General features: G+C 35.9%; 1 protein-coding gene and 1 non-coding gene across 2 annotated transcripts in view; one reads left to right on the top strand and one right to left on the bottom strand.

Annotated features, from left to right (window-relative positions):
• Positions 1–16852, bottom strand: part of LOC107072268 (uncharacterized) — a 497052-nt gene that overhangs the window by 345683 nt on the left and 134517 nt on the right. The window lies entirely within an intron of this gene.
• On the top strand, positions 14550–14613 carry TRNAG-GCC (transfer RNA glycine (anticodon GCC)). Its single transcript has one exon. It is a non-coding gene; the product is annotated as a tRNA-Gly (tRNA).

The following is a 16852-nucleotide window of genomic DNA, read 5'->3' as shown; positions in this document are numbered from 1 at the left end:
ATGAAAGTTAAAGGACTGCTTTCCCAGAGTGTCAAATGGGAACAAATAAGGAAAAAAATAGTATTACAATGTCGAAATTGCCAAAAACTTGGTCACTCAAGAACCAATTGCCACTTGCAACAAAAATGTGTCAAATGCAGTGGGACTCGTGAACCAAATATGTGCTAAATTAACGCTCAAGATCCAAGGTAAGCTTTTAAATGTGCAAACTGCGGGCAAAATGGCAATCACAGAGTAAAGTTAACTCGGGATTACTACAGCAAATTCAACACGATCAACAACACAATTATCAAAAACTTAAGATACACACAAGGTGACATCTACATCAACGCGCAGAAAGGCTTGCTCCAGCCACAAACTTTTACTACTCTCAACAGGCTCGGACTGATCCAGGATGGGTATGAACGTGCCAATCCTGTATCACAAGAGCAGACACAAAAACAACAAAACTTTAGATCTGAACAACTTCAAAAATAGACCAAAAAAATACTCGACGGCAATGCCCAGACGCGATCAAGATGACTTCCACAGACTAGACACGAGAAAATACTGGTGACCGATCAGAACACCGAAGAATTAAGAGAGCTAAGGCAAAGAAAAATAATCTTAGACAATAATTGAAAAGAAATCATTCTCCGGCTAAAAAATTTTTCTCTTGATAAATTGTAACCTACACTAAGGGAAATATTATGATATTATTTTATTATATTAGGTCTTCTGCAAATGTAAATATGTAAATATGTATATATAATTTTCGTTTTAACTTAGTTTAAGGTTAAAAATAAGATTTATGCTCGGGTTTTTTGTTAACAAATACCTTTTTTCCCATATAGCTTACCAAACTAGACAGAAAGATAATAAAAAAAAAAAATCTTACAAATGTCACTCAACACTGATTCAAATATTTAAAAATAAGAGTAATTAAGGAACCAAAAGCTGCTAACGCTAGCCAGGGTTCACTATGAACTAACAAATAGCATAAGAGGTTTTTTTTAATTAGTTTATTTTTATTTATAAACACAAATGTATTGTTGAAAAGAAAATAATTGAACTTTAAACGAAAAAAAAACAAGGTTCGATTCCCGGCTACCTAACAAAACCTCATCCGGTCTTGATAATATTCCCCCAATAGTCCTAAAACACCTACCTAACAATATAATACGCGACTACACAATTATCTTCAATAACTGTCTAAACAATCAATACTTTCCGGAATCTTGGAAGAAATCCAAGATATTGCCTCTTCTCAAAAAGAACAAACCACCAGAGGATGTAACTAGCTACCGCCCAATCAGCCTTACCCTAGCAATTAGCAAAGTGTTCGAGGCCGTTATTAACAACATTCTCAAAACCCACTCCTCCACGAATAATGTAATACCAGAAAATCAGTCCGGTTTTAAAAGAAATCTTTCCACATCGCATGCTATACACAAAATCGTCGTAGACATAAATCGCCATCTCCACAGGGGAGAAGAGGTGGGTGCGTGCCTAATAGATCTAGAACGGGCTTTCGACTCAGTTTGGCGAAACGGACTCCTTTACATCCTAAACAAACTCAAATTTCCTAAAGATTTAATTTATTTGGTCTGGAATAAGACCAATAACAGGAAACTCGTAACATGGAATGGAGACACATTCTCTACCGTCACGATTAACATAATTGAAGGACTAATGCAAGGAACAGTAACCTCACCAGAACCATTTAATATATTCACCTATGCAATTCCAAACCTCCATCCTCTAAGCACAAACAACAATTCCTACTTCGCAACATTCGCTGACGACCTCATAATTTTATATGGCGACAAGTCCCCTCTTTCGGTCCAATCCAACCTAGAAACATTAGCAAATAAAATCACCCATCTATACCTGCAATGGAACCTAAAAATCAACCCAGATAAAAGCGAAACAATCCTCTTCCATAAACCGCTCAGATTCCTAGGCCAAAAAATAAGACTCGAAATTAAAAACTTCCAAATTTATATCCATGACAACAACGTTAAGCACCCAATCCAAACAGAAAAAATGTCAAATATCTTAGCATGACACTAGACTATTTATTAAGACTGACACCTCACGTAACAAACCAGATACAAAAAACCAACACTGCCTTTAAAGCGAGTTCCAGGATATTCTTTAACAAAACTATATATCCTAGAGCTAAGGTAATTTGTTACTTTTTACTGATCAGATCAATTATGACGTACGCCTCCCCACTCTGGTGGAACATAAGCGCCTCTACTATGGAAAAAATGCGTAATTTCAAAAGGCACTGCCTCCAGGTATGTCTACATGTATTCCCTAAACGCAACTCGGATGACTTTGTCAACAGTAAAACCATTTACAACTTAGCAAATATTCCCCGCATCGACAACTTCCTATTTAAAATAAACAGGAAATACTTTGTACAACTAAAATCCATCGATAACAAATACCTAAAAGAATTTAGCCAAAATGGAATTAAAAACTTCCAGGATGAAGCAATCTCAGGCTACATCCCGCCACATGCATTTATGTTCTTCGACAAATTAGGATACCTGCAGAATGAATCAAACATACTGATCCTTTACCACACACCCAGAAATCCATTCAACAAATCCATTCCCTGGAACCCAGCCGATGCCCCTAGCCGATACTTAAAATACTCTACGACGATACCAAACAGAGATACCAACAATTTTCACAGACTTAAGTCAAATAGATATTGGTAGCTTTCAGAAGACGCCAGATTTATTGACGATATCAGGAGAAGAAAATTCAGCCTGAATCGCCCATAAAAACTAACTGTTATACTAAACCAATAGATATCGTAAATATTATAGTATGAGTTAAACCAAAGACACTCGTTTTCGTTGTAAATACGTCAACATGTGATAGTAAGTAAGCGTACATGTGATAAGCGCCCACACCGTGATCGTTAGATTCAATCATATGCTTCCTCTTGTAAATATACCCCCCCCCCCACTAGTGTTAAATCTTTTTTGTAATTTTATTCATGGTATGCGAGTTTTTATATTAATTTTTCTCGTAACGCACCCACCGACGTACAAAGTAGCTTCCGGCGAATGTGCCTTTTACTATCATTATTAGTATAGTACATATCTATTAGAAATAAGTCACCGTGTAATAGCGAGTTCGCCCTACCAAATGGGTCAAACTATTGTCTAGTCTAACCAGACAATTAGCGTATGGTTTTTGTTAGTAGTTTTATTTGTACCAGTTTATATATATTTTTATATGTTATTGTATCTTTTTAAACAAATAAAAACTTAAAAAAAAAATTAAAAAAAAGGTTCGATTCCCGGCGAGTCGAGATCGAGCGCTCATAACGAGAGGTCATTGTGAAAGGTGTTGTGAAAAATCTGTATCTTGTTGAGTTTAATTTAATAAAATTTGGGTCCGGAAAGCGGTTGTGGTCTGTATTTACTACGCGGCTTCTCCGTACCACTAATGGCTGACGCGTTTACGTCGCCATGTACTATGGATCTTACTAACTCCTTGGAAGCTGAAGTCGTTGCTAATATTTCAAGTCAGCCCAATACTCCCGATAATGGTACGATTGGTATAAACTGCGGTTCAATTGATAGGAACCCCCATCATTTAGAAGGATATAAGAGACAAAGAACATCACCTTCTCTTTCTCCGGAAGTGCCACGTGGTCAGCTATTTTCCTTTAAGAAGATGCCGAACGCGGCAACTATTGAAAAACTTTTAAAAAAGCCACGAAAGATCTTGGCCTAAGAAGTCAATCAACCTCCAATATTGTACCTAACTTGATACAAAGTAAAAAAAGACTACTGGACCAAGCATCGTTGAGCACTCCGAATTCATCGAAAGATATTTTTTCGGTGGTGTTTGGGAATTAATTTGCCCAATCAGAACTCGCTACAGTTGTCGCTAAATGCAGACTCGCCATAACTCATCTCGGCGGTGAAGAAGCGCCGTGACGCCGGCTTCTCAGGCAGTCATCTCTTTGTCATCGCAGATACCATACGTGTCTTCTCATCTTAGTTCTTTTCAACTCGTTCCATTCACACGTGTTTTCTCGGCTTTGTCTACGTCTTCTCACAAAGTCATAGGTTCGGTGGGATTAATATAATCTGCATCGTTCGATTCATAAGTGATTAATATAATCACGCCGTCTCAAGTCCACTCAGTATAACATTATCAGTGAAAGTTCGGAACGTAGTCCGCTCAACGGCCACTCAGTTCAAATCTCAACTGACACGCGGTGTACTCGTACGTATTTTTAATAAATCTGACCACTCACTGCAATTGTTTGGCGTTCTACTCATTTAAACCCACTCAATTCCTCAACAGGTGGATAATAAAGAAAACCTTCCAAAATGGAATATTCCGAAAAAAATCGCAAAGCATCCCCGTCCGAATATAGTACAAGACCAATTGCTGTCCTCCGAGAATCGATTTAATCAACTTGCAGACAATGTAGATCAAGAATGTGGGTCCTCCAAAACCTAGCCCACCAATAACACCTCCTCGCGGCGTACCCCCATAGGAAGAACGAAGTTCGCAGACTTACCCTCCGTGGTATCTAATCCCATAAACTAGGGGGCGCGTCGTCCGCTCGCTACCCCAGCGATGACGTCCGACCCCCCCTCTACCGACGAAGGAGCGGTTAGACCACCCACCCGTTACAGAGACCGGCCCCCTCCAATCCTAGTACATGAGTTAGAATTTAGGCAACTTATAGATAAACTCAAGATTGACAATCTCGATAAGGGAGACTTTATACTTAGACAGACTGACATCTCTAACTGCACCATATTCTCCTCTTCACTCAAGCACTACAACGAAATAATTAATTCACTTAAAAGAAATCAAGTTAGATTTTATACATACACACCTAAAAGAAAAAAACTTAAAAACTTAATCCGTAAAGGTATTGCCGGCAACTTCTCAGCGGCAGATATACAAAATGAAATACTCAATCTCAAAATCCCGAACATCAACATTATTAAAGTATCACAAATACTTTTTAACAAAAGTAATGGCAAAGAACACTTCCTAGTTCAATTAAGTAGCGACAGTATTCCTCAAAACCTAACCAAGATAATATCGCTGGCACTGCAGAGTATTTACTGGTAGTGTTTGGGATTTCTAATGCCCAATCAGAACTCGCAACAGTTGTCGCTCAATGCAAACTCGCCATAACTCATCACGGCGGTTGAAGAATCATCTTGACGCCGGCTTGTCAGTCAGTCATCTCTTTGTCATCGAATATACAACACGTGTCTTCTCATATTGTTCTCAACAACTCGTTCCAACCGCACGCGTCTTCTCAACTTTGCATACGTCTTCTCAAAAAGTACAAGTTCGATGGGATTAATATAATCTTCATCGTCCGGTTCATAACTGATTAATATAATCAGGCCGTCTCTAGTCTACTCATTGTGATATTCTCTGTGTAAAGTTCGGAACGTGGTCCGCTCAACGGCTACTCATTTTGAATCTCAACCGACACGCGGTGTACTCGTGCGAATTTTAATAAATCTGACCACTCACAGCAAATGCTCGGCGTTCTTCTCATTTAGACCACTCAATTCCTCAACAGGAAGCCTCTTAAAAGAAAAGTATTATTTCAATGCAATAAGTGCCAACGATTTGGTCATTCAAACATTAATTGCGCTATGGGCTTTCGATGTGCAGAGTGTTGCAAAAATCACGAACCAGGGAACTGCACAATACCCAAAGACACAGCAGAAAAAAATAAACTTTTCTGCATTAATTGCATAAGTGCGGGGCATCCAGCCTCCTACAGATTCTGTCCGCTATATAAATTCACCAAAAATATTAATAATAACCTTCGTGTGAATAACAACGCGAAAAGATTTAATCAAGTAGGGGCGATTGAAAGATTCGTCCATAGTATGCCCAGCCTCGGCTCCCCCAATAGCTTCCCAGCTATCAACAAAAACCCAGATACCACCAAATATATTAATGTCCCACAAGCACCAGTTAACCCCTACAATATCGCTAACAACCAAAGCGCATGGTTCAGCAATACTAACGCTGCTAACCAACTCTTCGGTAATACTGCTTGCGACAGTCACATATCTGAAAGAAATCCAAACAACAAAAGCAGTAATTTCGATTTTGAATCATTTACCAGACGCATAGAGCAGCAGTTGGATAAAACAATAAACAATAAAATGATGCAGTTACACTCTGTAATAAATAACAACACAGAAAAGAAATCTAAGATCCTTAACTTCCTCAGTTGCAATTTTAATTTTGAATAATGAGCGGTAATAACATCTCAAATGCCCCCTTATTCATCACATCCTTAGATGGCAACTATATCAAAATTGCAGCTGTAAATGTCAACTCCCTAATCTCCCTCAACAAAGATTCGATCTTCTCAATTTCATCAACATTAATAATCTTGATATTATTCTAGTCAGTGAAACTAAACTCAACACAAGACATAAAATTCAACTTAAAGATTACAACATCGTTAGAACTGACAGACCCAACAGCGCTGGAGGAGGTGGCACAGCTATTATCATAAGAAGTAATTTTGACTATGAAACTATCTTCTTTCCTTCTTCTCGACATAATTCCATCCTTGAGTATACAATAATAAGATTAAAAACCACCAATAATAATAACCTTATCATTGTAGATCTTTACGCTAACAATAAAGACAATAACGCTTTTATTTTAGAAATGGAGCAGCTCTTTTCTCGTCTAAAACGTAACAATCCTGATAACTTCTTCCTCATGGCCAGTGATCTCATTCGTACGATAATTATCGTACGCGTACGATAATTTGAGGCCCTGTACGATCCGAAAATCGTACAATTTTTTTTTTTTAGTCAACAAATTTTGGAAAGGTGCAGCACGACCCCTTCCACTACCACCACCCCGCACCACTACCACCACCCCGCACCACTACCACCACCCCAACCACTACCACGATCTGTGTACGATCTCTGTATGAACAAGTCGATCTCCCTCCGGACCGCCGTTTCTACCGTTTTCATGATATTGTTTTGAACTTGATGACTAAAAAAAAAAAGGTCATGTACTTTGAAAAAGTTGAAACTTGGACACATTTCCCACATTTTGAAAATCTCGTCCGAGAAATTGTCGGATTTCAAATTTTTCCGGGGCGTACGATAATTTTACGCCCCTGTATCGATCAGACGAACTAAAGTCTCTGGGATCACTGAATATAAACATCAGTATAAAAGAATCGTTTCGGCAGTACGCTTGCTTGAGTTGGCTCACTCGTTTGAAACATTTTCACGGTAAGCATGTGTCTTTTTTTTTTATTTCTCGCATTATTGCATTATTTTTAATTTTTTGTTTCTTTTTTATACATATATATATAAAAAGAGAATTTGAGGCAAAGCGCTCAGAGATCTGAAGATGAATATCCCTTTAGACTGATTGATAGACACTTCCCAGCAATTTATACTAGTAAGAAAACTACACAAAAAAGCGCATTAAGAAAGTGTATTGTATGTTCTAAAAATGGCGTGCAAAGAAACTCATTACCAATGTAAAATATGCAACGTTGGACTTTATGTATGCCCGTGTTTCGAAACGTTTCATACGAAATTACGTTATTAACATATTAATTACATTATTATTTATTTTTTGTTCGCATTATGTGATAATTGAAAACAATATACTGTTATGTGATAATTTGTTATTTAATAATTCGGTAGCCCTTTCCTTTCAACGAAAGACTACAGTCACTCCAGATAAGATGCAGCGGTTCTGAACGCTCAGCAGGCGACTTTAGTTCTTCAGCAAGTGCACACTTGTGGCGCAGCGGCCCGTGATGCGGGAGTAGCGCGCCGAAGAATTCGTCCGTAGCGAAAAGGTTAAGACATTGGATAAAGAAAATGATAGTTTTAAATACTTGAGTAGAAAATTTCCAAGATTATCAAATGCCAAAATAACAAATGGAGTGTTCATTGGACAACAAATTAGATCTTTGATGACCGATGAAAAATTTGATGCAACACTGAATACTACTAAATTAGAAGCTTAGCGGCGTTCAAAGATGTTGTCAACAATTTTTTAGGAAATCACTAACAACTTGACTATAAAAATATTGTGGCAAACTTATTAAATAAGTATAAAAAATTGGGGTGTAATATGAGTATAAAACTCCATTTTTTACATTCACATGTGGATTTTTTTCCTGATAATCTTGGTAATTATAGTGAAGAACAGGGAGAAAAGTTTCACCAAGCCATAAAAACTATGGAAACAAAGTACAAAGGTCGATGGAATGTGAATATGATAGCTGATTACTGTTGGTCAATAAAACGTGATAATATTGTTTCTCATAAAAAAAATTACACTCAGACGTAATTTTACCGCTAAACGTAAAAGATGTCACTCAAAATAGTCCTGTAGCAATTATTGTACATGATGGTTTCTTTGTAAGTTTTTAAATACGTATATTTATAATATTGTAAGGGTGAGAGAAAGACGAAAAGTGCGAGGGTATGGTGTGCGTCAAAACAATTGATGAATGTGAAAGATGTGTAAGAGTATGCAGCGATATGGGTATGAGTGTGAGTGCACGCAGCGATATTGATATGAGTATGAGTGCACGCAGCGATATGGGTATAAGTGAGAGTGCATGCAGCGGTATGAATATGAGTGTGTCTAGTAAGAAAGAAAAGCGAGCGTGCATAGCGATATCAGCTGATGTTATCGTTTTGTAAGCACCCCAAAATCTCTCGAATATTCCCGAACCGGAAATCGGGAAGAGGTCTTTTATTTAATCGGAAGGGAATAGTCTGAAGATTTCGAGAATGATTAACGGAAGTGATTGGGACCATTGGTGGGGTGAATGAGTATATAAGCGCGGCGAAGAAGGCGATCTTCGCCTTCTTGATTCGGTGCGACTATTTGTGAGTGAACGAGTGTAAAACGAGTGTACTTAAGATTCCTAACTATTGTTACTTACTTTTCTTTTCGATTTCTGTCTCTTTATTATTATATTAAAGCCTAATATTTAAGTATTTGTTCTATTATAATAAATATTTCTATTTAAATTTAATAAATCTTACAATTTAATAATTGATTTTTTCCTAAAATTTTAAAATAAATGTACTTTCCTTTAGGTAAGCAAACCTAATGTGATAGAATAATTATGTAGATATTTTTGTGTTCAAAATACTATAAATTAGTGATATTTTTCACTCAAATCAAAACAACGTTTAAAAAGTTTTCATTTGTCGGCCGGTGTTATTACAGCATTCCTACACTTTTTAATTTATTTTCGAAAACTATTTGACAAGGAAATTATAAGCTATATAGTTGACTATACCAATATGTATGTAAATGAAGTCAGTACTACTGTTGGACCAGTGAATAAAATCAAACAATTCCTTGGATGTAATTTTTTTTTTAGTCTATTAGAGGGATATACATTTTGAAAAAAAAAATCGATTTTTTTTATTGCATTTTCTAAAAGTATATCATTTCGAAAGTATTCTGTCAAAATTTCATAAAGATGTGAATTTTATTTATGGAGATATTGTAGACGAAAGAAATAATATGTAATTCTTTCTTTATTTTATCTCCTGTTTAAATACGCTATCGTAGACGAAAAAAATAATATGTAGTTCTTTCTTTTGTTTATCTCCTATTTAAATTCGCTATCGTAGACGATAAGATTAATATTTTTTTCTTCCTTTATTTTTATTTTCTTTTTGAATATTCTATCGAATTTTTTCGTCAATTGAACGAAGAACACCGAGGTGTACGGACATTAAATTTTACTGTAGCTTTCTTACGTAGTAGTGTATTTTTCTTACAAAATGTATTCACATAAAGTAACTAGAATGTCCAGAAGTGGTTATTCTGGGCAAATATTGCGGTCACAAAAGAGGAAGCAGTATTTCAACCCAAAGGACACGAAGGCCTGTGATAGCGGAATCAGTGCATCTGCGAAAAAACTGAAGACTGGAAGTGACAATAAAGAACTTAAAAATACTATGATAGAATACAGAATTTTGAACTTTTTAACAGTGTTTTCTACTCTTTCAACAATTGTAAGTTGTACAAAGTGTAAGGGAAAAATAAATTTTCTAGTGGCAAAAGAACACGGCCTTGGTTTTAATCTTGCTGTAGTGTGTCAAAAATGCGGTACTCAATTTATACCTTCTTCGCCATACATCGGAACTAGCCATGAAATCAATCAACAAATCACATTAGTAATGCGTTTACTAGGTGTTGGTTTCAAAGGTGTTACGAAGTTTTGTGCTTTGATGGATATGCCGTATTTGGCCTATTTGCGTCCGAAACGTGTTGGCTTTCCGGTACTGTCGGCGCCTATTGGCGTCCGAAACACATTGGCTTTCCGGTACTGTAGGCGCCAAATGGCGTCCGAACCATATTGGCTTCCCGGTATTGTAGGAGCCAATTAGCGTCCAAATCAAATGTCGCTTGTTTCGCCGACTTTAAACTTTTATAATTGGTCTTATGGTAATGTAGACACCTCTAATGGTAATGTAGATTACCTATTTCGATTAACTTATTTTGATTCACCGCCACGAGAAGCGCCTATAGGAGCTAACGAAATTTTATCGATCATAATTGTAATAAATCTCATTTGAAACAAACGTAAGTTAATGTTAATTCAACAATTACATACTCTGTTAGTCATATATTAATTAAATAACAGCTTTCGATTATTAAAAAAGAGGAACAAAATTTAAAAAGACATTTTCGAATAGTTAAATTTTCAGTTGTTTTTCCCTAACCCTTAAAATGAACAAGAGGGATATTAAAAGAAAAAAAAGTAAAGAAATCGCCAATAAAAGTACATCTAATCATGTTTTAAGGCAGGATTCTACTTTAGTCGCTCGAAAAAATAGGTATTTTTGTCAATTTTTTATTAGAAAACTAAGAAAGATATTGATGTAGAATTTGTTGTGCTTCATAAATATACTCTTAAAGTACATTAAAAAATTTTTTTAATTTATTTTATACGCTCTATATACATTGGAAAGGCCCTTGAACTGAACGGCTAAAAATAGTCCAACCTTTGCGGTGTTGTAAAAATCTTGACATCGGATTATCTGAAATGAAAAACTCGAATAGTTCTATGTTTACAAAGACTACAGCAACCAGTGGTAGCAGATTTTTTTATTTACAAGCAAAAATAACAAAATGGCGTCAGTTGAAAAAAAATTATCAAAAAAATCTCATTTCTTTCTCATTTTCTGTCAAAAAAAAAAAATAGTTAAAATGAAAATTTTTTTGTAGATCTGCTACCAACGGTTGATATATGTGTATAAATTATGTGGTAAAGATTTCAGACGAATCGAATAGCTAGTTTTGGAGATTTTTACAACACGCGGTTTAAAAATGTGATTCCGAGAAAAACGCATTTAAAGTTTTTTTAAATACTTTTTTACCCGCGCACGGGTAGATTCGAGGGATGAAAAAGTACAGTTAGGATGCTCTGATCGTTTTGAAATTTTCAGAGAGTATTCTTAAATATATTTACTTACGAATAATCGAAAAAAATTTGAAAAAAACAATTACAAAGTAGAATCCTGCCTTAACAAATGATTCATGTTCTGATTCTGAGGAAACTAGTCATTTTGAATTTCCTTTGTACAAACGTATGACTAAAAAATGTCGTGTCATATCCTTTTCTTTAGAGTCAATTGTGAGTACAGTAGCTATACCAGAACCAAAGCAATCGAAACGTAAAAATGAATTTTCCTGGACTCTGAAAGTTTTCAAACCTGTAATTCATAAATTTAGTAACAATAACAGTGGAGTTAAAGCAAATATAAACAGGAAATCATCTATTCTCAATATTTTTCAAATTTTCATTTCGGAAGAGCTTATAGGATTTATTGTTGAATGCAGTAATAAATATTATGAAAATAGCACAAGAAGCAATGTATATAATTTTGCGGCAACTACAGTTCCCGAAATATATAATTTTTTGACCGTTACTATGCTAATGTCACGAGTACGTACAGTATCTTTATCAGAATATTGGAATAGGGACAAGCTGATAAGAACAGAATCATTTGGTGAAATAATGTCAAGGGATTGATATATATTTTTATTAAAGATCCTGAACTTTTGTGACAATTAAATTGAAAATGATGATCCAATCAGGAAAATACGTCTAATTCTTAAAAAATTAAAAACATCATTCAAAGCAGCATTTTATCCATTTGAAACGTTATGCATAGATGAAAGTCTATTATTATTCAAAGGAAGATGTTATTTTAAACAATATATACCGTCAAAAAGAAGCAGGTTTAGGATTAAATCTTTTGTCTTGTGTGATTGCCAGACAGGCTTTGTTCAAAATTTGATTGTATATTGCGGAGCCAACATGATAATATCTGAAAATGTACCGTCAACATCGATAGGAAAGTCTGACCAGATAGTAATGACGCTTTTAGAACCGTATATTGGAAAGGGTCATACACTCGTGACAGATAATTGGTACAGCAGTCCGAGTTTGTTCTTACTGTTACATAGAAACATAACTAACGCATATGGAACAGTAAAGAAAAAACAGATTGGGAAAAAATAGGTCGGATTTAGATAAAAAGATAAATAAAGGAGAATGCATATTTCGTTCAGGGAAGAATGTATTAGCATTGAAATGGATGGACAAAAGGGAAGTGTGGATGATTTCCACCTATCATTGTCCTAATATGATTGAGACCGATAAGATAAACCACGTAACGAAAGAAAAAATAGTAAAACCGCAATGCATACTTGATTATAATAAAACAATGGGAGCGGTTGACAAAGTTGATCAAGTTTTATAAACTCTAAATTCTAATTCTCTAAAATACTTAGATGAAACTAATCGATATAAATTAAGAGATAGAGATACTAACAATGAACCTTTTCATTTGACGCAAAAGCATTTTCCGTCTCCATATTAAAGCAATGCAGCAATTCGGAAAAGTGCAAGGTGTAAATGTGTAGTGTGTGCAAAAAATGATAAGAGAAAGGATACACATTACGAATGTAAAAAATGTAATGTAGGATTATGTATTCATCCGTGTTTTGAAATATATCATACGTTATTATATTATTAAATTTTATTATTAAACATTGTTATTTAAAAAAAGCTTAAAATTAATGTTCACTTCAAGTAATATTCGTTTAATGTAATAAATTTCTTAGAAATGCATGTCTAACGAAAAATTTCGCCATACCCAGTGGACGCCTCGAATGAATTCGTACCGTACCGTACGGCCAGTGAGTGCCAAAGTCTGCCGTAGTCAAAGAGTTAAGTAATATACTTTTTTTAAACGTTTTGGTGTATTCAAACTTTAAATGAGTTTTTCTCGAAACTATGTTTTCAAAGTCGGTGAGTAAGAAATCTAAAAAACGGCTTAACTGATTGCTTTCAAATTTTAATCAGTTATTAAAAGTATAATAGAGAACAGATTGAACGATCGATTTTTTATTTTTTATTAATATTTTTTGCTGATAAATAGGCGTTTTTTGTGTGAAAAACGGAACTTTTTTTTCAAAAGTGCGCCATTTTGTTAAAAATTAATATTATAGAAAAGTCGATCGTTCAATCTGTTAAAACACACCTATATAAGGTATTTGCATTGATTTTGTTTATTTCAGATGATCCAGTAAAGAGATTCTTTACTCACCGCAAACCACCTATTTTTTTGGACATCACGCAGATTGGTTATAACACGATTGTGTCTCAATATTTTTTCATTAAAAAATTACTGTAGTATCTTCAAACATGTATATTTTGACCTAAAGATTATTCGTCTAAAAATATAAAGCTAGTTTTCCACACACAAAAATCGCAAAAAAAGCGTTTTTTTCGGGCCTCTAAAGGTATATCCTCGCCTTAACGGATTACCGAAAACTGAAATGTATTGAAATCCAATGACGAGAGTGTCTGCTACTAGCGATACTATGAATCTTACGCGATGGAGAAAAAATCAAAAATACATTGGAAATTTACAGACCAATGCAACAAACAATGCATAAATAACTGATAATTTACAAAAAAACTAGATCAATTCTGGATAAATTCATGGAAAATATTTATCACATTCCGATGTCTGAAAGCGTATATGTTGACGAGCTGATTATACCGTTCAAAGGAAGACACATGTTAAAAAAACTACATGCTTAAAAAACCTCAAAAATTGGAATATAAAGCTTTTTTACTGTGCGACTCATCAGGACTTATTTATAATTTCAATATTTATCGACATCAAGTAAACTATAGAATGAACAAAATTTTAAAACATGTTGCGCTTTACGCGAATTCTGAAGGAAATCTCCGTCATGCCACGCGTGTTTATTTGTATTATAAAAATAGTAGGGCGTCTGTCAAGTCTGACTGACACTGAACTTTTTCTGACGTTAAACTATTTTTTAAATACAAATTGACACGCGTGGCTTCACGGGAATTTTCTTAGAAATTCAACTTGTTAATTAAACTTTTTTTTAAGTAAGTATGTATAAAAATTATAAATTAAGATTATTATTGCCACAAATAAATCTCTGACGAATAAAATCTCACAAGCATCGGTGGTTCAGTGGTAGAATGCTCGCCTGCCACGCGGGCGGCCCGGGTTCGATTCCCGGCATCCACCTGAATGGAATGAACCAAAGAGGGTTGCTAGGCAACCACGATCACCCAACAATCAAACAAAAATTCAAACCGAAAACCGGTACGCGCGCCTACAGCGTCCCGAGGACACAGACCAAGATGACTACCCAGAAAGGAACTGCAACCCCCATCCCTCCACCGCAACATGGCCCTCCCTACCGCCACCTAGGACGATGTCAACCAACAGGACGTCCGCTGGGCCCACACCACTCCACCGCGCGGAGGTCAAGACAACAAGCGCTGCAATACCGGCGGAGCAACGCAACGACCCAAGCCAGGGGGCACCTCTAACCGACCGAGAAGGGGAGGGTACCCGACGCAACAGGGACCGCCCACCACCAATATATGTTTGTGAAGTGCAATTCGAGGACGTAAAAAGAACATTAAAAAAAATGAACAGCAATACTAAGGATTTTATCCTTAAAAAAACATATAGTGATGTATGCACAATATTCGCTTCGTCACTTACCACTTTCAAAGACATAATCAACACGTGTAAAGTGAACAACTTCAAATTCTACACATACACACCTAACAGCGCGAAACCAAAGAATTTAGTGCTTAAGGGAATAGAGGGCGACGTGTCAGCCGAAGACATCAAAGCCGAGCTCCTCAACATAAATCTTCCAAACACAAACATCACAAAAGTCACAAAAATAAAATTTAACAAAAATAGTGAAGTAGAGCACTTCTTAGTGCAACTTAGTAATGACAGTAATATTCAAGACATTACAAAAATAAGGAAACTCGACATGCAAAGGGTGCATTGGGAACCTCTCAAAAGGAGGGGCCTGTTCCAATGCGTCAAATGTCAACGCTTCGGTCACTCTAGTGTAAACTGTTCGCTAGGATATCGGTGTGTCAAATGTGGCAAAAATCATGAACCAGGGAAATGTGCAATTCCAAAGGGAATCAACGATCTAAACAACCTATACTGCGCGAATTGTCAAAGCACAGGCCACCCAGCTTCTTACAGGGGCTGCCCATACTATAAATTCGCGAAAAAAAATCCAAACAGATAACCGCGTCGCAAAACAAAACGAAAAAGCTAGGCGGGTAAATTAGATCAGTAACTACGTACACACAACAACCGCACCTCACACATCCAACACCAATACACAATACAACATGCCAATAAGAAACAGCTCCTCAAATCCCTTACAAAACCCCAATATTCCTCAACATGCATGGTTTAGCACCACAAATACACAAGAACACCTTTTCGGCAATAATAGCCGCACTAATGTCAACTTCAACACTAGCAACAACAACAACAGCTTCCATTTTGAATCATTTCTCACCCGCATCGAACAACAAATAGACAGAGCAATTAACAACAAACTAAATCAAATACAAACAGCAATTAATAATAACACTAAACGAATTGACACCATATTCGAATATCTCAATACAAGCCTCGAATATGTCGACTAATACCAGTAACATCGCCAATTCCAACCACACAGATAACAACCAATTAATCACTAATAAGTGTATCAAAATCGCAGCCATTAATGTTAACTCCCTCATATCCCTCAGTAAAAGATATGAACTTCTCAACTTCATCAAAACCAATAACCTCGACATCTCCTTAATCAGTGAAACAAAACTAAATAAAAACCATAAAATACAATTCAAAGATCACAATATCATAAGAACAGACAGACCCAACAGTACCAGAGGCGGTGGTACTGCTATCATTATAAAAAACAACATAGATTATCAAATAATTTACTCCCCTTCATCCAGAAACAACGCCATCCTTGAATATACAATAATTAAATTAAAAACAACTAACAATAAAAACTTATTCATTGTAGCACTGTATGCCAATAATAAAGACAACAAAATATTCACCGCTGAAATAGAACAACTCTACAATGGTCTAAAACTAAACAGACCTAACAACTACTACCTAATGGCTGGAGATTTAAATGCACGTAACATCCTCTGGGGGGACACTACCACAAAAATTAAGGGCAAGCTTCTCAAAAGATGGGAAGAAAACAATGGCATCCAATACAGGGCAAAAAAATACCCACCATCCACGGCCACCTTCCCCAGTGCCAACTCCTTCCTAGACCTTTGCATAGCCGATAATAGACTCCCAATCAGCAACCTAGTTAATGATAAAATAGAAACCCGCAACTACAATAGTAACCACAAAGCTCTCCTAATTAACATCAGCCTTGACGACAATCTAAATCACACAAATCCCTC

This window comes from Polistes dominula, unplaced genomic scaffold (assembly GCF_049000335.1).
Source record: "Polistes dominula isolate Pdom_NZ unplaced genomic scaffold, Pdom_raw_medaka contig_21, whole genome shotgun sequence".
NCBI lineage: Eukaryota > Metazoa > Arthropoda > Insecta > Hymenoptera > Vespidae > Polistes > Polistes dominula.
Note: the sequence above shows the minus strand (reverse complement) of the source record. Positions and strands in the feature narration are given on the sequence as shown.